General features: G+C 49.4%; 2 long non-coding RNA genes across 2 annotated transcripts; one reads left to right on the top strand and one right to left on the bottom strand.

The window, feature by feature from the left end:
- Positions 1–12,455: 12,455 nt before the first annotated feature.
- LOC120103616 (uncharacterized) lies at positions 12,456–15,145 on the bottom strand. The gene is made up of 2 exons (XR_015623330.1): positions 14,984–15,145; positions 12,456–14,810 (listed from the first exon to the last, which is right to left on the bottom strand). It is a non-coding gene; the product is annotated as an uncharacterized LOC120103616 (long non-coding RNA).
- LOC148005453 (uncharacterized) lies at positions 14,352–21,776 on the top strand. Its single transcript, XR_015623331.1, has 5 exons — positions 14,352–14,569; positions 15,009–15,123; positions 17,547–17,729; positions 17,823–17,869; positions 18,535–21,776. It is a non-coding gene; the product is annotated as an uncharacterized LOC148005453 (long non-coding RNA).
- The last annotated feature ends 2,855 nt before the right edge of the window (positions 21,777–24,631 follow it).

The raw sequence follows: 24,631 nt of genomic DNA, 5'->3' as shown, positions 1-24,631 counted from the left end.
CAGCAAGAAACTCAAGCCTCTCCAATTCCTGCTTGGTATCCTCCTGTGAGGCCTCTGGTGGGGAAGTCAGAGAATATCCTGAGACAGCTAACCCACGAGAGGTCTGAAGGGCTCTGTGTATGTATGGAAAGAAGAGAGGGATGTCGTCAGGGGAAGGGGCTTGATACAGGCTGTGCACTCCACAGACAGGAAGTGTTTGCCCAGATACACAAAGGCGACATGATAAGGAGAGACACAGCTGGGAGGGAGAACAGGTTCCCATGGGGTCCTAAGGGCCTTGAATGTCAGGATTAGGAGCTGAGACTCTTGTCTTTCAGACTCTCACAAGGGTTTTTTGGGCTGGGGAATGAACACGGAAGCTGTATGCACAGGGACCGTTAAGAAGGCAGCCCAATATGTAGTATAGCTTAGAGATTGCCATTTCCCGGAGAGATTCAAACTTAAGATTTATCCTTCCTAGCCCAGGCAAATGAAGTCGCCTGTAAGGAAGATCCCATCAACTATAAAATATATGGAATTATTGGATTATTTATTATAATAATCATGCTTACACAGGTAAGACTTAGACCTCTCTCTCAAGTTCATTTCCATGTTTCAATCACTTAGCAGCACCCCAGTCCCCAGGTTGTGTATTGACTTCCCTGGGCTGTAATCACAGACTGCATATGGTTGGGTAGGATAGAAGTATACACTAAAGTCCTGCTTCTCCTTCCTAGGGGAGTCAATTCTGGTGTGACACACACCATGGCTTTATAATGTCACACATCAAAGGACTGAACTACATCCAAAAAAGAACATTTCCTACCAATGTGGCCAGTACACAGCCTTCACACAGCTTTGGCCCAGAAGAGGACTGGCCATGCCCAGAGGCAGCCAGTCATGGCATCCCACTGTGCCAGCCATTATAATGAAGATGGTCTGGTCAGGGTGAGGTAAAGATGTCATAAGACCAGAAGAAGGGACAAAGGGGACATTAAGGGTAAGTTCACTGAAGTCAAGAGCTAACATCTCTTATAAGTTGTAAAAGATGTCACCCACAGCTGTGCCTTAATTGAAACTAAAAATTCTGAAATTCAACATTACGTTTTCTTACCGTCAACACAATATAGTTTCCGATGACAGCTGTTCCTGGTCCTGGGACATCTTCCAAGGCTCCCCAGAAGGTGATGTTGTTTGGGAAGGCTGTGGGACCATCAAGGCATGCCTGGTTCAGTGGGCCTCTGAGGTTAATCTCTTTGTTTCTTTCTTTTTTGAATAAAGATTTTTATTTATTGCATATATGAGTACACTGTCACTGTCTTCAGACACAACAGAAGAGGGCATCAGATCTCATTACAGATGGTTGTGAGCCACCATGTGGTTGCTGGGAATTGAACTCAGGACCTCTGGAAGAGCAGTCAGTGCTCTTAACTACTGAGCCATCCCTCCAGCCCAAGCTCTTCTTTTCTTGTGTGCTGCTGATAGCCCACACCACAGGCCAAGCTGTTGCAGCCACACAAGGACAATGTCTTGGCCTGTGCAGACTGGGCTATGGAAGCTTTATGGTGAAACCAAGACATCGAATCATCAGCTTCAGTTAGTTCCGGCTCAGCACCTAGGTGACCCGAGCAATGGAAAACCTTTCTGAGCCGAAGTTTCGGTTTCCCAATCTGCAAAAATAAAACAATGTTTTCTACCATGTGTGTGCAATTGTGTATATATGTATGTGCGCGTGTATATGTGTGTATGTGTGCATGTGTGTATTACACATGTGTGTCTGAATGTGTGTTCTGCCTAGTCAACAAAGAAGAAAGGCTTGAAGCGTCCTCCATTGTGAGAAGAGCAGCGTGGGCTCTTATATCAAGTTGACTGTCCATTGCTGTCACAAAGTGCTTGAAGCTGAGAATTTGATCGTGAAAAACATTCTATGTAGCTCAGCTTTGAAGCCTGAAAATCCAACACTGAGCAGCCCCATCAAATTCCACCTCTGTCAGGAGTCCGCCCAGTGCACCGTGTCACTCAAAGGATGATAGTACCATGATGAGAGAACGTGTTAGAGGAAAAGGTCACACGGAAAGGTTCAGTGCTGGAGAGATGGAGAGATAGCCCTGCTCCAATGACGATCCTCTCAAGGACTAACCAGGGGCTCATGGGAATTAATCTCCTCCAAGAGTCCTCAGTAATTTCCTACTGGGTACCGTGTGTGTGTGTGTGTGTGTGTGTGTGTGTGTGTGTGTGTGTGTGCATACAAGCGGGTGCGTGTGCACATGCGTGTGTGAGTGTGCATGTATGCACGTGTGCATGTTTTCTCCAGCTACACATACACACACAGACATGCACACACAGACATGCACTCACAGACATGCACACACAGACATGCACACACAGACTTACACACACAGACATGCACACACAGACATGCACACACAGACATGCACACAGAGGCAGATGTCCAGTGTTCTCCTTTAGTGCTTCCCCACCCTATTTTCTGAGTCAGGCTCTCCCTCCCTCCTTCCCTCTGAATCTGAAACTTGCCAATTCAGCTAGACTTGGTGATCAACAAGCCCCAGGTTTCCTCCCGTCTCCCTCCCCAGTGCTGGACTTACAGGAACACATCACTACCGACTCCAGGTCTTTCATATTGGCACTAGGGATCGAACTCAAGCCCTCAAGTTTGCCTGGTAGGCACTTTACCAGTGGAACCATCTCCAGGCCACCTATGTTCCATTTCTTTTTTAAAGATTTTTAAGTTTTTATTTATTTTTATTTTATGTACATTGATGTTTGGCCTGCATGTGTGAAGGCGTCAGATACCCTGGAACTGAAGTTACAAACAGGAATGAGCTGCCATGTGGGTGCTGGGAATTGAACCCACGTCCTTGGGAGAGCAGCCAGTGCTCTTGACCGCTGACCCATCTCTCCACCCCCACATTCCACTTTTTAATGCTACAGCAGCCACCGTGTCACCATGCTGAGGCCCAATCTGCGCGCGCGCATACACACACACACACACACACACACACACACACACACACACACACACACGCATACACAGAGGAAAATCTTGAGAGACATCCTATCGGAAGCACAGAAGCCAACTTTAGCAGCTCAAAGCAAGAACTGAGCACATCCCAAGAAACACCGTGGCGACCTTGCTGACCCAGTCCGCTCTCTGTCTATGGAGACTCATTCCTCCGTGGATTCACCCTGTCAGACCTCCTCCTCCTCCTCCCCCGGGCTGGCTTCTCCCTCTCTATTTCTCACTCAAAGTGTTCTTTCCGGAATGCTCCACGAGCCTGTGTGTGGTGTCTCTGGTATTAATAGCTCTGAATGTCAGAAGCTATGACAGCGGTAAAAGTGGGCATGGACTCCGGGCCCCCTCTTTTCTGGGAGGCGACGCTCCCCCCCCATGCAAAGAGAAAATAAACACAGCCCTGGGAGAGCGCAGACGCCAATAACTGTGAGATTTTGATTAAATAATAGATATGTGTTCAGAAGCGCTTCTGTATAGTATGCGATTAAGAAAGATAAGTAGACATTCCTGCAGACCTAATGATAATAATTACCGCCACGTATCAAGTGCAGAATATGACACCAGAAAGCCCGTCATTAACCTTTCCCAGGGTTATTTTTTGGGGTGTATTTTTTGACACTGTGGACACGGGCATTCAGCAACTAAATACAACCAGAACTGAAGCAATTACCCTCAGAGAGTTCTCTGATTGTGCCTGGGACCAAGACAGGGGGTGAGAAGGGGAGAGAGAGAGAGAGAGAGAGAGAGAGAGAGAGAGAGAGAGAGAGAGAGCAGGGTGGGGGAGCAGAAAGTCTTTCATATAAAAACAGATGCATGTTTAATATGGTACATCTGGCCGGTCTTATAAGATTTCTATTAACATTTCCCCGACTATCAGTAACTCAGGAAACTGACAGAACTTCCTCATCTAAATTTTTTTTTGCTATAAATAACCTCCTAAGACCCAGCTCTTTTTAATCTATCTCTCTCTCTCTCTCTCTCTCTCTCTCTCTCTCTCTCTCTCTCTCTCTCTCTCTTTCTCCTGCCTGTGCACAGTTCCTGGTTCCTGACATCTGATACCTGACTGTTCAGTACTTCCAGACCTCCCTGGGGATAAAGGCCACTCTGGAGTCTCACCTCCCCACCGTCTCCCCTATAAGACTGGCTTCAAGACTGTTCACATCACTGTATGCCAAGTGTGTCAGTCAGCCTCTGGCGCATAACAACACACACACACACACACACACACACACACACACACACAGTGGCATCACAGAACAACCGTTCACTCTACCTACGGTTTCATGGGAGGGCTCTAGGATGGGCTTCACCGTCTGTTTCTTTCGCTCTGGCCTGGATCATGTGTGCAGTGGTTGGCTAGGACTTGGCTGGTCTAGAAGGATCTCCTAGGATGGCCCCTTTTAGCTTCATGTCTCTTCATATATCTTCGTGGCCAAGCCAGGATTCAAATAGAGCAGAAGGCGACATGAAGAGCCACATCAGGCCAGGGCTCCGAACCAGCACAGTGACGCGAATAGATCAAAGCGGTTTTTATAGGTCAAAGAGGTTATTAAACCAATTTCGTGGGAGCAAGAAATGGGTCTGACTCCTTGAGACCAACAGCAATGTCACATTGCAGCATAGAAACGGGAGAGCAATTATGGCCGTTCTCACAAAGCAAGATCTCACCCCAGGGCTCCCATAAGGAGGCACCGTCATCACAGTTGTAAAGGGACTAATAGAGTCCAGGAAGTTCATCCAGGGACACATGGCTGCTTAGAGAAGGGCCCTCCTCAGTGGTGGGCCATCTTAACAGCTCTGTTTGTTTGTTTTTGTTTTAATGATCTATCTTATTCGTGTGTGTGTGTGTGTGTGTGTGTGTGTGTGTGTGTCACTGTGCACATGTGAGTGTTATGCCTATAGAGTCCAGAAGATGGCATGGGTTCATACCTTCCTTAGTGTTCTGTTGCTGTGAAAAGACAGCAACTCTTGTAAAGGAAAACATTTGATCGGGGCTGGCTTACAGTTCCAGAGGTTTAGTCCATTGATATCACGGCAGGAAGCATGGCGGCACACAGACAGACATGGAGAGGTAACTGAGAGTTCTACATCTGGATTCAAAGGCAGCAGAAAAGGAGAGGGTATGTGCGGGCCTGGCCTGAGCTTCTGGGACCTCAAGTCCTATCCCCAGTGACACACTTCCTCCAAGAAGGCTACACCTTCTCATAGTGCTACTCCCTATGAGCCTATGGGGGCCATCTTTTCATTCAAACTACCACAGGTTACCTGGGCTGGACTTGCAGCCTGTTATGAGCCACCTCTGGGGTGCTAGTATGACAAGCACCTCTTATCACACAGGTTTATGAGGTGATGGGGACCAGACCCCATAACCCAGGGCTTTAAGCTTGCTAGCAAGCAGCCGGCTGACCCAGCTCTCCCCCCAGCTCTGCATGTGTTTCTGTGATTCGATCCACACGAACAGCAAATCAGACTCTTGCCATTGTATAGACAAGGAAACTAAGCGGAACGGGTTATCTGCTGGAGTGAGTGCTGCAGGACAAGAGAAGAAGAACAGAAAGTATGAGCCTGCAGACATGGCACTGGGTCTGTCCATACCTGGGCAGGGAGAGGGGGAAGGTAGCGGCAGAAAGAGCTTCAGACTGCCTGTCAGTCTGAGTGAGCAGGAGGCAGCCTTCCCGGCTTCCCACAGTATGAGGTGGGTTGGGGTAGAAATGTCTCCCCTCCACAGACACAGGCGGCAGAAGCTGAGCTCTAAGGCTAATCAATGCAACTGGGAGGTCCACTGACATGTGTCACATTATAAAATTAGAAAGGGGCAGGGTTGGGGATTTAGCTCAGTGGTAGAGCGCTTGCCTAGCAAGCACAAGGCCCTGGGTTTGGTCCCCAGCTCCGAAAAAAAGAAAGGAAAAACGAAAAATTAGAAAGGGGCGGACTCAGGGCTCAGGTCCCACTGGGCATCCAACTCCAGAGAATGAAGAACACAGGGAACAGGAAGGAGTGGAGACCTCTGGGACAGGAGGGAGTGGACAGGTCCCCAAGCTGGCAGAATGAAAGGAAGGAAGATGGAGACCCTGACCTGAAATAACATCACGAGGACCTACTGTGTGCACCTGCCTTTCACCTACTGTGTGTACACCTGCCTTTCAATTCTGCAGGGGCTGGCTGGATCTGTACTTAACAGCAGGTAGAAGGAGGCCGATCTCACAAGCGTTTGGGAAGCCTGGGCCCAGGGCCTCCTTGTTTAAGGAGAAGCCAGGAGACAAACCAGAGAAGGCTGTGGGGGGCCGGGGTGTCTGCCTCCCCAGGGTGACATTTCCTGGTAGCTGCACAGAGCCTCCCACTGGTGTCTCCCGTCGTGCCTGCCACATGACGCCCTGGCGTTAGAGATGCTATTAACAGGTCTTGGTGTCGCAGGAAGCCAGTGCCGCAGGAAGCCAGTGCCTCAGAGCCTGAGTCACTGCGTAGCCAGAGACAATTAGACAACGGATGCTGTTAGGGATCTTTGGCGTCACGGTTCACGTGATGCTCCACATCTGCAGTCTGTACGGATGAGGACACTGAGGTCAAGGGGGAACGGGACACTCTAGACTTTTCTTTTTGTCTTCCTTCCTTCTCCCTTTTTTTCTTTTCTTTTCTTTTCTTTTCTCTTTCTTTCTTTCTTTCTTTCTTTCTTTCTTTCTTTTTTCCTCAGACATCATCTCATGTGGCCCAGGCTGGTCTAGAACTCCTGACACTCCTGCCTCTACCTCTGAGGGTCGAGCGTTATGGGTGGGCACCACTACACAATGCTGTGGATCGAACTTGGGGATTCCCACAGTCTGGGTCAGCCGTCTGCCATCTGAGCTACAGCCCCTGCACTGAGAGTCCCAGCTCTGCACTCTCAACAACTGAGAACAGTTTGGGACTAGAGACCCAGGGGAGGGGGCTAGCCTGTGACCTCAGGGTGTACAGCAAGGCTCCTGGCCCCGCCCATTATATGCCAGGAACATCCCCGGTACTATAACCACAAATACCTGAAGACATTGCCTGAGGGCCCCGGTGATTGGACATTGGGTTCATAGCTGAAGGGACCCCTAACACAGAGTCACCAGTGACGGTCCGTGGTCTGATCGTTACAGCCACACTAGAGATGCTGGGCCAGTGGCTGCCCCGAGACACTGGGAACTTGAGAGGATTCTGAATGCCACTGAGAGGTCCTGGCCACAGCTGAGGCTAGACGACCAGAATCTATATTTAACTGGCATATAATCCAAAGGCCTGTATTTTATCTTTAGGTTGAAGCTTCTTTAGGCTACATATCTGCAGCACAAAAGGGGACAGATGGACAGACAGAAGGAAGGAAGGAAGGAAGGAAGGAAGGAAGGAAGGAAGGAAGGAAGGAAGAATTTAAAACGAGAAAGTTATCGAACACCAATGGGTCTCTATCTCTTTCCAATGTGTTTCCTTTCGTTTCCTAGGGCTCCATAATGTGCTTGCAGATCATGGGGTTCAAGAGTTGAGTTGAGGGGAAATCCTGTGGATGCCCTTACTCCATGATCCCTCCATGATGTTCCTGGGAGTTCAAGGCTGATAGACAGACTGTTTATTGCATGGCTCTGCCAGGCCCAGCTGCTCTGACCCCTGGGTTCCTACGCTGGGCCTTTCAAGCGCCTCCCCTCCCCTAATTTTGCCCTTATAGTTATCAAAACAACCTGTAACCTTCTGGGAGGGTCTCAGCCTCATTCCCTGTCAAAGTCATTCAAAGTCTCGACGTCACGGTGAGGATCCAATAGCAGAAGAACTCAGGGCTCCTGGGGGCCTGACCGCAACGGATTGGGCGTGGCTTCAGGCACAGGCCTGCTGCTTTGCTCCCCAGACAGCAAGGGGGTCTAAAGAGGGCATGTGCCACTCCGTGTAGATTGGAACGGCCCCCTGCAGTGGCATCTGTGAAATGGGCACCATCTCACAGCCTTCAGAGCCTACATGATGCAACAGTGCGAACATGCACAAGTGTGTAACACCAGGAGCCTCAGGGACTTCCTGTCAACAGAAGTCCTCATCACACCATACCGCTCTTCAGTCACCTCCATGGGAACAGGAAGAACAAACACATTGTGGGGCCGGGCCGTGGGGTGGGAGACAGAAGCGCACACTGCCTCTTTCGTTACCAGCGATGCCTCTGATCTAAGGATGCGAGGCAGTGACGCTAGACCAGACTGTTGAGGCGTTGTGCTCCGTGAACCCTTCCCTGCTATTCATCACAAAGGCCTCAGGTCACTGACACGAAGTTAAAAGGTACCTGTAAAATCCACACTGCCATGTGCTCTGTGCGTGCATGCGTGCATGCGTGTGTGTGTGTGTGTGTGTGTGTGTGTGTAAGCATGTACACGTTTGCATGTGTGCACATATGCATGTGCTCTGTGTGTGTGCTCGAGTGTGCATGTGTGCACGTGTGCATGTGTGTTTGCGACTGCATGCGCGTGCTCACCTGTGTGTGCGTGCACGCAGGAAAGGATCCACAGTTAGAGATCCATCAGCCTCATCTGTTTTACTCAACCGAAATCCACCTTGTTTTTTGGGGGGACAGGGTCTCCCACTGGCCAAATAGGCTGGGCTGACGGGCTAGGCAGCCCCACGGACCTGCTCATTTCTGCCTCCCAAGTACTGGGACTGCAACTGTGCACCACATGCTGGGAGCTTGGGAATTCAGATCCTTGTCCAAGCACGGTAAGTGTTTTTGGTGACCGAACCAACCTCCCAGCTCATCACCTGCTTTTGAAACGCCCATGCCGCTTGGAAAGGAGGGGGCATGGGCCCTCCCCCACCATCCAAGAAATACCCCGGAGAAGGTACAGGATCTGTCTGAAGTCCACAGTTCTCATCTTAGAGTCTCAGCTGTAGAATCTCAGGCAAGCCGTTTTGAACTGTGCCCTGTGCAGCCGTGCTGGTAGGCTTACTGCAGGAGGCAGGAACTGGACACTGGAGATAGTAGACGGGCCAATGACAGCCCACTTCCTTTTCAGCAGCCTGCCTTTCTCTCTAAGGACTCCGTCCTGAAGAATTCAAGATCCCTTTCTTTCCTGCCTGCTGTTTATTTTCCTGTCCTTACCGTGAAGGGGAAAAGGGGGTTTTGTTTTATCTTCGAATGTCCAGGGGAGAAGAAGAAGTGAGATGGGGCATGTGGCTGAGTCTAGAGGGATCTGCAGGGTAGATATCAGAGGAACCAACGGAAGATGGATGTGGTTCCTCCTTGGGCTGGGCTCCCACATGGGAAGGTACAGGAAGCAGGGTTTGGGACTGAAGATAATTACACATAATAAATTTGCCCTGGTCTCCAGGGCTGCCAGGAGAAATGTTTATCCCAGAAAATCATCCAGTGCTAGGCTCAATTTGGGAAGTCGCAAGTCACACTGCAGGAACCCATCGGGGCTACAGAGTAATGCTGCAGCAGGAAGTGTTGGGTCCGAGAGGTCGAGCCCAGCCCAGTTTCAGAAGGCTGTTTTCTTGAGGGATAGCATGCTCCAGGTACAGAGGAAGATACCAGAAAGGCTGAGCTGGGCAGGGCTGTCTCTTTGAAGAGCTGGATGGCTGGGGACCGAGAAGGCCACAAAGATTTGGGCCAAGCTTGAAACACTCCTGTCTGGGGCATCTTCTCTGGCCTGGGCCTACTTTTAGAAATTTCTTTTAAGGTCAGTGTGGGAAGCCATGGATTCAGCGAGATGCATTCCCCTGGGCACATTCAAAACAGAGCGATTGAGAAAAGCAGCTAGGAACACTCAGCTTACCCTTAGGGACACTTAGCTGACTCCCTCCCATGCTGTCTGTGGAGGCTGTGAAGGCTGTACGGCCATCCCTGAGGAATAACCACAATCACAATGGCCTGGCACAAAGCTGACACCCATCACAGTTGCCAACTCCCAGCTCCTCCTGGGCCACTGGGCTCAGATGGAGAAACTGTCTAACTGAGAAATAAGGGTTATCAGAGGCCACAGAACAGGGGCTACAGTGGTTTGAACCCAACATGTCTCCCACTGCCTCTTCTTCATTTTTTGACAAACTCTCATGAATGACCTCAAACTCATTATGTGACTAAGTATGGCCCTAAACTCCTGATCTTCCTGCCCAGGTTCCCATGTTCAGGGGTTACAAACACATACCTCCACTCTTAGGGGACATGATGCTGAACCCCAGGGCTTTTTTTTTTTAAGATTTATCTATTTATTATATAAGTACACTATAGCTGCCTTCAGACACACCAGAAGAGGGCATCAGATCTCATTACAGATGGTTGTGAGCCACCATGTGGTCGCTGGGATTTGAACTCAGGACCTCTGGAAGAGCAGTCAGTGCTCTTAACCACTGAGCCATCTCTCCAGCCCAAACCCCAGGGCTTTGTGTATGCTAAACAACATCCTACCACTGAGCTACAGTCCCAGTCCCGGGCTCATATTTTGAATGTTTTATCTCCAGCCGGGGGCACTATTTTGAAGGCGGATCAAAATATGTCACTAGGGGTGGGTCTTTGAAGGTGGCATCAGGACTGTCTTCAGCTGTGGTCTCTGCCTCCTGCCTGTTGCCATGGGAACAAACTATCACCACCAGTTCCCACTGCCATGGACCCAGACCTCCAGTCGACTTTCTCTGCCATGATGGACAGTGATTCTCAGAAAACAGTGAAAATAAATCCTTCCTCTCTGGTGCTATCTGCAGTGGGATTGAGAGATGCAGATGAAAGGGCATCATCCTCTTTCGGGAAGCCACAGAGGAGGAAGGCGGTGTCAGCCTCTTCATTCTGCACAAGAATCTCAGAAGAGAATCTGATTGGCTGCACTCTTCTGTAACTGGTCCTTGTTTAAGGGAGGGGCAGTATTTTGATTGACAGGTTCTCTCTCTCTCTTTCTCTCTCTCTCTCTCTCTCTCTTACACACACACACACACACACACACACACACACACACACACACACACACTTCCATGTCCTGCCTTTATGTCCCCCTGGGAAGTCTGTGTGAGGAAAGTCAGTTAATATCATGGCCGCTGTGCACAGCTGGCTATGGGCTGTGACTCAACCATCCAATCCATGTCTACAAATGTAGGAGCTGGGCTGGCAGGGGTCCGGTACAGCCAGGGCAGGGTCAAGCCCTGGGACGGTGGCAGTGCCCTGTTAACTTTGGCTCCAGTGTGGCATGTGCATAGAGGCTAGCCTGTCTCGTGGCATGCTCTGCTGCAGAGAGAAAGTTACAAGGAACTATCATCCAACCCTGTTGTTGCTGTGCGCCCTCCCAGACTCCTGCTGCCCGAGACCCCTGCTCTTTCTTCCTCCTCACTTCTTTGCTCATTTTTCCTCCACGTACTCTAGAGAAATGAAACCTTCCCTGTGGGCTCCTCTGCCTGTCCCAACACTGCCCGCACCACGCTGGACTCAGAGCCCTGACTTCAAACCTCTCAGTGCCCAATGAGATTTCCAGCTGGAGGTGTGTGCTAGACTACTGACGAGATAACGCACTAACGGATGAGCTGACAGGTTGGACAGATCGCCAAAATCCCATGGATAGCTAGGCGATGGTAGACCTGGCTCTAGCTGCCAATCTTCTCAGTCTGTAATAAGCCACGCCCAAAGGAGCCACGCCCATCTTTGTACAAAAGGTAAGCACTGCCCCTCAAACAGCATTCAGCTGCCCTAGCCATCAGGGGGCGCCACTGTGCTCTGAGCTAAAGGGTGGGACCTAGGACCTTCAGCCCTCCTAAAACCTGCACTGTGCTCCTAAAACCAAGGTGGGTAACCATGGGTCTTCCGGGGCACTGATGCCGGCGAGGAAATCGAAACCTTGAAGTCCCAATCCAGCAAGTTACTCCCAAGCCTCTCAGCCATTGTCAATCAAGCAGTGGTGGCCAAAAGGACCTAGTTTTTAGAGCATTTTTATGTGACAGAGAAAGGAAAAAGAAAAAAAAAATCTCACAAATTCCCCTACCCTTCACTCAAAAAAGATTTGTTCTTGGAGAGAGGAGAGGGAGGGCTGGGGGGTGTCTTGTGTATATTCAACAAACTGTTCCTTCCCCTCTGTCTCTGTCAAAATAAACGTCAACTATATGGAGCTGTGCACGTGTCTGTCTCTATGTGTGTTTTTATGGAGCAAAGAGGAGACAGGGCTTCTTGTCTTAATTTCGAGACATGGAGGTCCAGGATGGGACGGACTTTCTCCTTCTCTCTTGATCCATCCATTTCAGGACAGGATCTCTGTTCTTTTGAAAGCTCACAGAGCTTCTCCAGATCTGTTTCCTCTGAAATAGGGGCTCAGTAAGCACATCTAAGTCCCTCGGAAGACTAATGTACCTGTTTACCATCAATGAAATTAAAAAAAAAAAAAAATCCAACCTCTCTGCTTACAGGACTGCACCCTGTCACTTTTCCCACAGGCGTGGCGCACACAAATCGAATCAAAACAGAAATCATCGCGCCCTGTTATGGATCTCAGACACAGTTTCTTTTAATAAAATATGCAAATACTTTGCAGTAAATTGATTTCCCAGTTTCATTCTCTTATCTCCCTATTTATTATTCATGACTCCTCCACTCCTCTCTTAAAGCAGAGAGGTGGGGGTGGGGGGACAGATCCCGAAGGCTGAATTTCCTTGCTTTCTTACTCAGTTAAACTGGCACAAAATGTGATGCTTCCAGGAATAAAAGATACCTGTAAAAGTCACTTCCTGTCTCAAGCGGACTAAGGACAGAAGGCAAGATCGTTTTCCCTGATTAACTGATGAAGACTTATGCTAGAGTTTCTTGCCCGTTTTTCCAGCTACAACGCCTTTGTACGCAAGAAAAAAATTTTTTCACGTAGGTATATAAAATATCCAAATAAAAATTTACTGGTGATGAATCATCAACACATTTCTTAGAATTCTTTGAGGTACAAATAAGGCTGCATCTGTTAGCGATTTGAGTACAATTGTATTTGCTCCTTTCCCTTTTTCTTTTAAAGATTAATTTGTTTTATGTATGAGTACACTGTGGCTGTCTTCAGACACACCAGGAGAGGGCATCAGATCTCACTACAGACGGTTGGGAGCCACCATGTGGTTGCTGGGAATGGAACTCAGGACCTCGGGAAGAGCAGTCAGTGCTCTTAACCACTGAGCCTTCTCTCCAGTCCTTGTTTCTTTTTCATAATTAATCAATCTTGGGGCCAGTGAGATGGGTCAGCGTGTAAAGTGCCTGTGGTCAAGGCTGATGATGCTTCAATCCCTGGGACGCACACGGTGGAAAGAAAGACCTCACTGTGGATGCATCTACCCTGCTGCTGCTGTTGCTGCTGCCACCACCACCACCACTATCCTTGGTCGACATGGGAACTTCACTTCCTTAGCCTCCCACTGTAAACCAGTGGCTCTCTAGGAACCCGCCAGGCCTCCAGTACCAGGTTGGTACTGCTGGGGCATCCAGCCTCATAGACAGAACAGCCACGGTTCTCAGTCTCTCTGATATGATGACTACTATATCTATAGGTCTCCTATATCATGGAAGCCAATCTAATAAACCCCCCGCTTAATACATATTCACTCTATTAGTTCTGTCCCTCTAGAGAGACCCTACTAATGGAATAGATGTCGACATAAGGACACTGGTGCAAGGGACTCACTCTGAAGGAACCTCCAGGAAGCCCAGGAGAGGTGGGTAGGGGAATAGGGCAAGCAAGGAAGAAATCCAGAAACAAGTGCTGTCAGTTGGGGATCCAGGCTGAGTCTGCTAGGCCCTCTGATAAATCTCATGCATGGCCAGTCCACGGAATTCTTGGGTAGCAGGGGGCTGGAATGCTGACCCACCATTGACTGGGAGATTATGGGATCAGTCTCGAGACAGAGAAGAGGGTTGAAGGGGCTTGTGGTGAGAAGCTGCCAATGACTAGAAACAGTGGCCCAGTCACGACCCAGCCAACTGAGAAAGGGTCAGCCCACTACAGCATCTGATGTCTATAGACAGGCAATGCCTTCCTGCAACAAAGGTAGAGGGCTTTAATCAGAACGCCAGAGGGCCAGAGCCAGAAGTTCTGTCATGGGAATGTGTAACTGTTCCGAGTGACCATTCTGGGGGCCTTGGTGGGGCACGTCAATAAACTAGCAGGCCCCCAGCAAGATAATGAATGGACGTTGAAAGGAGACTTTGAGTCACCTCATCTGCAGGGACAAACGGAAATCAGGGTCCAACTCCAGAAGCGAGTCTCCTTGGAATGCTTGCTGAGAAAGCCACAAACTGCCCAGAACCCAGAGAGGCTGGGCCTCTTGCTCGGTGGGAACAGAGCAGGAAGTTGCTACAGAAGGCTGTAGTAGCCATAATTGGTGTGTACAATCACTCAAGTTCACTGTGCGGGTGGCTAGCCTGCTTTGTTCCTCAGACCCGACAAAGCTCCCGTTTCCACATGTCCGGCTCCTGAAGCCAGGGTTTGGCTTCTCCCAGGAAGCGCTCTGCCCACTCGTGCCGGATAAAGTATGGGTGCGATCTCGTACCCTGGACAGAAGCAAGGGCATCTTTCAGAGTCTAGCCACGTTGGAACGATCCTCACATCCGCCAATGTAAAGGTCAGCATTAGGGACTGCAACCTCGGGTTGTAGAGATGAGATGCTAAGCCACGTGGACAACCCTTCCTTTCCCAGTGAAGACCCGCAGGTCCTCAGGAGACTCAAGAAGTCCGCAGCCTCCTTCTGGGCTTTGGCTGTAAATCTTCTGTTTCCACGTTCCTCCCTCAGGCCGTTGTTTCATTATTAAAGAGATGAATTTTTCAAAGAACTTTCAGTCCTATCCGAGCAGGTGCTGAGGAATCTAAAAAGATGGGGCCCAAGACAGTACTTTGAGGAGGGCAACTCCATTAAAATTGGTTTCCAAGGTGGTCGAAATGGGAGCCCAGGATAATCCAGATTAAACCCAGCTGGCGCTTCCTCTCCGATGGGGAGGGAGGCACAGCCAAGATGGAGAGGCAGTTTTGTCTTTCTTACCTAAGCTTCTTGTTTTCATTCTCAGTTACCTCGTGAACTAAGACAGCTGTCAAGCTTGGGCCACCTCATCTGCAGCCCAGGCTGTAGGGGGCAAAGAAGGCCCTTTCGCCCCTTTAAGGCCCTTTAAGAAGACTCCACAGGTTTGCCCAAAAACTTCTGCACGCACCTCATTGGCCAGAATGTCACATGACTATGCCTAGCCGCGAAGGAGGCTGGGAAGTGTAGTCTTCGGGCTGAGACCAGGTTGCCTCCCATAGTGGGAAGGCAGATAAGGGAGAAGGGAGGAGTGGGCACCGGAGAGCCTATGTGCGACCTTCACATGCTGAACAGGACAGATAGAGTTACTGGAAGCCTAACTTACTAGCGGGACTCCAACCAGCAGCCAAGAGGGTGGGTGGGAGGTTGCAGAGCTAGTCCCTAGGGCCCATCCCTAAGTGAGCCCGGAGAGGGTCCCAAGCCCAGAAAATTCAAGTCGCCATAAAGCTCTCTGCTGTTGTCTGGCTAGGCCGCAAATGCATCAGCAATGGCAGAGCTGGGGGTGGGGTGGGTGGGGTGGATTCTCGGGCTTGTTTGTTAATGCACCTTGCAGGTGAAGGCCAGCCTGGTTTGTGATCACAGGTGGCATCTGGTCGCCACCCCACCCCCAACCCCCCGCAGCTGCGCAGGAATCAGGGGGATGACAAAATATCCCTAAGAGAGGGAAAATTACCCAGAAAATGTGTCCCAAGAAAAGTGAGCTTTAAAAAGTTTGTCTCGCACAAAGCAATATCTTTAAGTCCTCCAGCTAGGCTAAAAGCCTGTCCCGTTCCTCCCCGGGATTTCTAGTGAATTAATAATGCCACTGATGAATATTCAAAAGCAGGCAGCTATTGTGCCTCCAAGCACATAATTAATTATTCATTACACATTTTTACTCACTGAATTAAAAAACACAGGGTGCTGTGGGAAATGAAGTGTGCTTCACGGCAGGGGCACGAAATTCCACACTGCCCCTTTAAGGACTATTATTCTCTATTTGTGGTTACCAAGCAACATAAATGCTGGGCAATTAGATCATGGGTTGTCCCTGAAGACTGATGGGATAATAAGCTGTAGTTAAGTATTAAGTTGACCCAGTGAAGGTCCCATCTGAATAAACCTGGCTAGGGCCACAGCTGGTGTCTTTTAAATGAAACTTTTACATTAAGGCCGTACAAAAGGTGACTGTTCTGGGAGCATGCGCAAAACACGCTCTCTGAAAGCCCCTGCTAAGGTTCAAGGTGCCTTCGCTCAGCACCTCTTGTCTTTGTGAGGCTGTGCAGGCTTTGAGTGGCCTGCTCTCCTGTTGGGCCAACTGGGCTGGGGCGTCTCGAGTCCCGTTGAAAGTCGCTCACTGGCAGGCTTGCAAAAAGGATACAGGTATAGCTGAGAACAGAGCCTCTAGCCCAGAAGAGCTAAAAGTCTGAGAACAACTAGAACAGAACCAGAAGGACCAGACAGCCCTGCTGGAAACTGGAGTAAAGAAACCCTCCTGTCTCCTGACTAACAGGGACTCCTGGCTTCTACACTCCAGCAGAAAAAACACACCCGTCCTGGGCCCCAAAACAAAACCTGAGAGCCCAGAATAGGAACTCCAGACGCATCCCCTAAACTTGAGCTGGCTAGACTGATTCCAAGATGGACTTCAAGTTGTTAGTTAAGAAGACTAGGCCTAAGAACTGGGCAAGTCCAGGCAAGCCAATTACTAATAGAAAACTCCAGGCTCCAGCCTTCATGCGCTGATAATGGTTCTGGAATGCCTAGAGTAAGACAAAGCTCATCTACCCCGAATCCCAATGTGTTTTAAAACGAGTCTGCGAGCTCACTTGATTGTCTCTCCATCTTGGTAATGGGAGACCCCAGCATGCCAGACTTATGCAGAATAAAACACTCTTTGCATTTATATACTGTTTGAGTCTGGGGTACTTCAAGAACCCTGTCAGAAATAGCAGGTCACCACCCTGCGTGGGGTAAGGACAGATAAGGAAATGGCCTAAACAGGGAACCACCCTGCCTAGGGTGAGGACAGAGAGGGAAGTGACTGGGGTGTGGGTGGGGGGCAAACAACAATGCCAGGAAATACCACAAATTTCACAAGATGGGCAGGACAGGGCCAAATGAAGGAGACAACCCTCCCATTCAAGTTGACCAATAATTTTAAATGTTGTTCAGGGTAACCAATCACAGTCGTCCAACTCAGGAGAATGCTGAATTCCCTGCCAAAATGTTTATAAAAAGTGTGTGCTTTATGAGCTTGGGGTCTCCTCTTGCCTGTGTGCTGGGGAACCCCAGCATACATGGGAACAATAAACCTCTTGTGGATTGCAGCGATTCCGGTCTCTGTGGCCTTATTGAGTGGGGGGTCTTCCGACGGACCCTTACAGTATTATTCTTCAGCGAACCATGGACTCTTCTTACATTTGGGGCTCATCTGGGATTCTCTGGAGACCCCCCCCAACCCAAATAGTAGAGCTTTTTGTTTTGATCCATGAGTCTGGGGAACCAGTTATCTTCTATCTTGTCCATATCTCTGTTTCTGTTTCAGGTTTAATTCTGTCTCAGGTCTAATCTGGAAGCCAAAAGGGACAAAGCAAACGCAAGGAAGGACACTCCTGACCCTCTACCAGAAGTTGGAGAACTCGCTGGCTCTCGTTTGGATTCTGAACTGGCTGTGGGTCTGTGGATTTCCCCGTGCACAGGGAGAAAGACCGCCTGAGACAGACTTTTGGTTTGTTTTTGTTTTCCCGGGAATGTCCTTCTGCCTGTGTGTATTCTGTTTATGCTTTTTGTCCACTCATACAATTTTTTCTTTGATTCCTAGGATGGGGCGGGCACAGAGCACCCCACTGGGCTTGGTCCTAACCCACTGTAAGTACTTTTTCTGAGTCATAGAAGACTCAGGTCTGGTTGTTCATCCCCATAAAATAACCATCTTTTGCAAGAATGAATGGCCCACCTATGGCCTGAGGAGGGGACTTTCCAACCCCCGCCCTCCATCATTTAGAGGGTGATGACTTAGTTTATGAGACCTGGGGCCACCCGGACCAAGTGCTATGGGCTTTGCTGCTCCCCACATTCCTTCCTCTAAAGGATGGTTAGACACACACACACACACACACACACACACACACACACACACACACCTTGCTCCCCCTTTCCTCTCCTGAGGAGGATCTCTGTCCCCCCTCCTTATATTCCTGCTCCTGCCGTCACTGCTGTCCCTGCCCAGCCAGCACAGGCAGAGGGAGGAGCAGTCCCTGACTCCCCCTGACTTTCCTGACTCCACTTGGAGTCCATCCCATTCTCTGGCCCATACTGCCCCAGGCCGGCTCTGTTACCCTTCTGGGCTGCAGGATCCCAGATGCTCATGGGAGACAGTTCACAGCATATATGTTGTTTGCAGGTAATGATCCTTATAATTGGAAGTTACATATTCCCCATTTTTAGAATGACGGGCAACTATCACAGGTCTTCTCCATTCAATCATGCTAACTCCCCTGCCCACCCGGTATGACTGTCAGCAACTGTTCCAGGTCCTCTTCATGACCGAGGAGAGGAGATCATGGGAGCTACCCAGAAGGTTCCGGGAGCAATGGGCGCCAACCCAAGTCCTGGCTGACATTGATGCAGCCTTTCCTTTGACTCGACCCGACTGGGATTTTAACACTGCTGAAGGTAGGGAGAGGCTCTGGGTCCTTTTGACCCAGAAGCCAGAGAAACACCAGTCAGCTGTGAACATGGGTTTTGTTAACCAAGCTGCTGCTCCTAACATCCATTGGAAGCGTCAGTCACTGAATGGCTTTGCAGCCTGCCTCTGGCACCCAAAAGCCAGTCCCCATTTGTCTTTGAGTGGCAAGACTTGGAGCGAGCCTTCGAGGGACAACCGACTTAGACACACCTGACTCAAGGATACAAGAACTCACCCAAGGCACTGCATGCGGACTTGGGGGCGCGTTCCGGCAGACTCACCCCTAAATAACTGTGCTCTAGTATGTAATGCAGGCCCCCCGACTTGGGAACTTGACAGGAGGCCACAGAGACCTGCTAAGGGGGCAGAGTCAACTTGGCTACTGAGTGTCTGCTAAGAAGACCCTGCTTTGTCAACTCGAGGTCACCTATCTGGGGTACATATTCAGGGGGTGGGGGACAGCCAACGCATGCTGTCGGATACCCCAGACGCAAACCATGCTTAGCATCCCAGTTCCAGCAGCCTGAGGGCAAGTATGGGAATTCCTGGGATCTGTTGGGGTTTGCAGACTTTGGCCACCAGGGTTCACTGAGATAGACAAACCGTTATATGAGGCCACCAGGGGCCAAGAAGATAAAATAGAATGGACCCAAGATGGACATGGCTTTTAAGACTCTAAGAAGAGCCTTATTGGAGGAGCCAGCCATGACCCTCCCGGACATTCACAAACCTTTCTACCTGTACATGGATCAGAGAAAGGGGATAGCAAAGGGGTGCTCACCCAAACTTTGGGACCATGGAAAAGATATGCTGCTTATTTATCTAAGAAGCTGGACCCGGTGGCCCAAGGACAGACAGACAGCTTTCAGATCCTAGCTGCTGCTGCACTGCTAGTCAAGGATGCTCACAAAATAGCCGTGGGGCAGGAACTTGTTATCACCAGCCCCATGCTATTGGGGGCTCCTCAAGAATCCACCCAGCCGTCCAACGCCAGACTGGTGCACTTTCAGGCTCGACTTCTGAATCCCCCTCTCATAAGATATAACCCATCATCTGCCCTAAAGCCAGCCACCCTGCTACCTAACGGTCCTCAGACTGCAGCATGATCGCTCCATAGTTCTGGGGCACATCCAGAACGTCAGGCCAGACTTGATGTACTCTGGCCAGACAGGAAACGGATCTCCACCACAGAGGGGAGCAGCTTCATCCAGAATGGAATCAGGAACGCAGGGGCAGCGGTAATGGACTCTGTCATTTGGGAACTTCAGCCCAGAAAGCTGAACTCACGGCTCTGACCCAGGCTTTACAACTGGAAAAAGGAACCCTACGTCGTCAGAACAACTGTTTTGTAACTGTTCAGGTCTGAGAGATGCCTTCATCCTCTGCTGCCTCTTGTTGTGAAGCCAAACTCAAACTCATGATTGCGGTTTGCTGTTTCTCTACTCACACCAGTATTGGTAAGCTTCGTGGTGTACAGGGGAGCTGGCCAAGATGTGCACCACAAAGGGGCAGTTGGCTGTGGAGGCAGGCAGATCCTAAAACTTAGAATGTGGTCCATTCACCCAGTGATTGTCCTATCCAAGGGCTCATTTAGGACCATAGAGAATCAGACAGAAACCAAAATATTTGCACTCATGTAAGTCTCAAAGCCCTGTGAGGAGTGTTCCTAACTAAAAATGGGGAAACTGGGGCTCAAATAACTCAAACAACCTGGCTAGCACCCACCGCACAGCTGGACAGGAGCCAGGGGTTGACTCACACGTTGTTCAACAGCTAAGGTTGAAAGGGCAAAGACAGCATCTGAGGACTGATGCAGGGTCCCTGCATTCCATGTGGCCAGAGAGAATGCCTGTTTCACAGGACAGCGGAGAGGAGCCTCCTAGGGCTTAAGCGGTAGTTCTCTGCAGAAAACAAATGGAGGCAAAGGGTTATGGATGGAGTCGTGGGTAGAGGCATAGTTTAATGGCATTGTGGATGGATACATGGGTAGATCCATGAATACATTAATGGGGTCATAGATGCATGGATGGGTGTGTGGGTTCCATCCATGGAGGCATGGGTCATGGATGGATACATGCATGGATTGATAGGTAATGTAAGGTGTGCATGGATGGATGCATGGTGACATAAATGTACACATGCAAACATGGGTTGGTGAGTACATACATGAACACAAGTGCATGTATGAATAGATTGGTAGGAAGACATAGGGTAGGTGAGTGGATAGATAGGAACACGCATGAATGGATTGGTGGGTGGGTGAATGAATGAATACATGGATACACACATGAACAGATTGGCTGGCAGATGCCTGAATGGATAGATGATGCATGAATGTATGTATGGAGGATGTATGTGTAGATGGACAGGAACACAGATGGGTGGGTGGATCGGTTTCCCAGTAATTTCTTAGCCCCACCTGCCCTTGCTCTTTGTGAGAAGCTGTTTGCAGGTAGAAGGTTCTTGAAAAGTTTCTTCAGGTTTCCTGTGATTGACCATCTTACTGTGAATCAGTAAAGGTCACTGGAGGTGGGACTGTCCAGGATGGCAGACTGAGCAGCTCCAGGAATGGGGACACCATTCTCAGAATCAAGTCAGAATTTCACACAAAATGGAGACTTGGTCAATCATGAAAAGCACAGAGCACAAGTGTCTAGCAGTCGCACCCACCTTGAATCTCTTCTCCACACTTGAGACCACCAGAAGGGATTACAAATCCCTCAAACCAGCAGCTTTGGTGCCAGAGGGGTGGTGCCTTATTTGGGGAAGAGGCACAGGACACCCCCATGCCTGCCAACCTAGAGTGGGACCATGGTTCTCAATGGGGCAAGAACAGACCAGCAGACTAGCCAGAAACTGGACAAAGAAACGTAGGAAGTGGGACAACCATAGGGAGCCTTGGTAAGTTCACCAGACTTTTAGGAGGAGAGACATGGGCATGCTCAAGTATCCAGACTCCCCAGCATGCCTCTGACCCGTGTACGGGTGCCAAAGAGATGTGAAAGAAAAAGCCGGGGTTGGGGATTTAGCTCAGTGGTAGAGCACTTGCCTAGCAAGCGCAAGGCCCTGGGTTCGGTCCCCAGCTCCAAAAGAAAAAAGAAAAAAGGAAAAAGAGAAAGCCAACAGTCTTTGAGATTCCTTGAACTCTGAATGGGTTTCTCTAGCCAGACACACTGTAGATAAGGAGACGGCAGTGTATGCTGTGGACAACAGTATGTCCCGGAGCCAGGCTTGGAAGCAAAACAAAACGTATGAAGGCAATCTGGCTGAGGCACATATGTGTCTGTAGCTGTATACTGTATTCACTGTAGCTGCACACTGCTGTCAAATAGATACCAGAAGTTTAGTTCAGGCAAGTCAGAGGCAAAAATCCAAAGACGGAAGTCACCACCCTTGGAAGCAAGAAAAGCAGAGCCCAAGATGGTCACGTGTGCCAGCCTTTTGCCCCTTTGACAAACACTGAGAGAGTATCGAAAGGAGGAGAGGCTCAGTTTGCCTCCTGGTGTCAGAGACTCAGTCCAGGCTCACACTTTCACTGCTGTGCATCTGAGGTGAGGCTGGGCATCCCAGCCCAAAGTATAAAGATACAGAAAAGCAGCTCACCTCACGGTGGACAGAAGACAGAGACGGAGGGAGCAGAGGCCTGTGACAAGATACATCCCATGCATGCCCATGGCCTACTTCCTACAATTAAGCCTGCCTCCTACTAATTCCATCACATTATGAATCCCTCACCCTGATTCCATTAGTAGATCCCTCACCCACTGAGTACCTCAGAGCCCTCGGGATCCAGTCACCTTACATGCAAAGCAAGACTGCAACAGGTAAGTCTCAGATTTAAGCCACTGCGCTGTATTATAACAAGAAGGTATGCGACCTGCAAAGAAGCTGAGAAGCCCAGGTTGTGGAGAATCATTGAATCATTATGGAAACCTGGTCTGGGAGAATCTAGATATTGGGATTAGCTGACAAAACACCACCCTTTGTGAGCGTGTCCTTTTTAAACACAAGGAACTGCCTTTGAAAACACAGAATGAAAACACGACCGCAATGACTAGAGAAATGGCGAATGCCAACTGCACAGAAATTAGTTTTTAAAAACAGAATGAAAACTATGAAAGATACAGTAACAATGGGGGGGGGGGAGCACCACAAAGTTCCCAGCACCCGATCTGAATTGGACTAGAGATGGAACCAACAAGCTTACGGACGGAGGCAGAGGGATTGGTCCACTGATGTGTGTGCCTGGAAATGTCACCACAGAGCCCATCGTGGTGCATGCTGGCCAAAACCATAATTAAGAAAACACAGAATAGGGTTGGGGATTTAGCTCAGTGGTAGAGCGCTTGCCTAGCAAGCACAAGGCCCTGGGTTCAGTCCCCAGCTCTGAAAAAAAAAAAAAAGTTAATTTAAAGAAAACACAGGGGCTGGAGAGATGGCTCAGCGGTTAAGAGCACCCGACTGCTCTTCCAGAGGTCATGAGTTCAATTCCCAGCAACCACATGGTGGCTCACAACCATCTGTAAAGAGATCTGATGCCCTCTTCTGGTGTATCTGAAGACAGCTACAGTGTACTTATATATAATAAATGAATAAATAAAAAAAATTAAAAAAAAAAAAGAAAACACAGAATAATAGTAAGGGGGACTTGAAGACATGTGGGGCGATGCTGAGCAGAGAGGAGGGAGGAATAATTATGAAAAAATGGTGGCCCCAAATTCCCCAACTTGAAGGAAGCATGACATAAGTATTCTGCAACATTAATGAGCAACAATAGAAACCTTACAGAGATCCAGCTTGGGCTCATCGTGGTCAGGATGCCAGTAGAAAACCTTGGAAAAAGAAAGAACCAAATGACTTATCCTCAGGGTGAACAGTAAGATTGGTGGCTGCCTCTTATCGGGAACCTTGGAGACCCACGAGCAGCAGACAGTGTTGAAGGGAGAATCTGTCAGCTAAATCTGAGCTTGTTAAAATGGCCGTCCCAAGGGGTTGGGGATTTAGCTCAGTGGTAGAGCGCTTGCCTAGCAAGCGCAAGGCCCTGGGTTCGGTCCTCAGCGCCAGAAAAAAAAAAAAAATGGCCGTCCCAAGAACAAGAGTAAGGCAGACATGTTCTACAACGGAGATTAAGAATGTGGCACACTCACACACACAGCGGGCTACCGTTAGCCTCTAAGCTGAAGGGGATCGTGTCACGTGCCACACGTAGTTAAACATGGAGAACATCATGCTAAGTGGAATCGGCAGTCACAGGGGAAATAACGCACAGTTTCACTGTACACGGCTCAGTGGCTAAAGTGTGGAAACGTGAGGCCTTGAGTTCAAATCCATGAAACTCACATAGAGTCAGAGGCAGTGGTTCATGCCTGGAATCCCAATTCTCTGCTCCAGGGGAAGAAGGAGATGGGAGAATCCTCAGGAGTTCATGGACCAGCATGACGTAACCCACTGGCTCAGCCCTAAAGCATTATGTTCCGTTACATTTAGTAATGCAATTCCTCCCTCGATTCAGCATGTCCACTTCCGTCCAAAGTTCTGAGCTTACAGGCTCCATCCAGAAGGCACTCCCGAGAAGTAGCGGAGGAGCCGAAGCTCTAAAGACCATACGATGAATAGATGACCTGGACCATTCTCCCACTTTCTCAGTATTCAACATTCTAGGTCTCTTCTCCTTGGAAATTTACAGCAACATGGCTGCCGTGTCTTCGCACACGCATGCTTTATCAGAGCCACCGCTGGAGCCTTTTCTCCTACGATCCTCCCAGCACTCTAACGCGGTGGTACGAACGCGGTGGTACGGGAACTTTTTCCGGGAAGACGCAAGCTCACCGGAAACGACATTAGCAGAGCAAGGAGCCATTCCACCTGAGGCTAGTTTGGCGGAGCAATGGTTTGGTCGTGCTTACTTAAAGGAACAGGGGCAAAGAGTTGCTTACGGGAGT

The sequence above is a fragment of the Rattus norvegicus genome, chromosome 6 (assembly GCF_021556685.1).
Source record: "Rattus norvegicus strain SHRSP/BbbUtx chromosome 6, alternate assembly SHRSP_T2T, whole genome shotgun sequence".
Taxonomy (NCBI): Eukaryota; Metazoa; Chordata; class Mammalia; order Rodentia; family Muridae; genus Rattus; species Rattus norvegicus.
The sequence above is the reverse complement of the archived record's forward strand: the minus strand, read 5'-3'. Positions and strand labels throughout refer to the sequence as shown.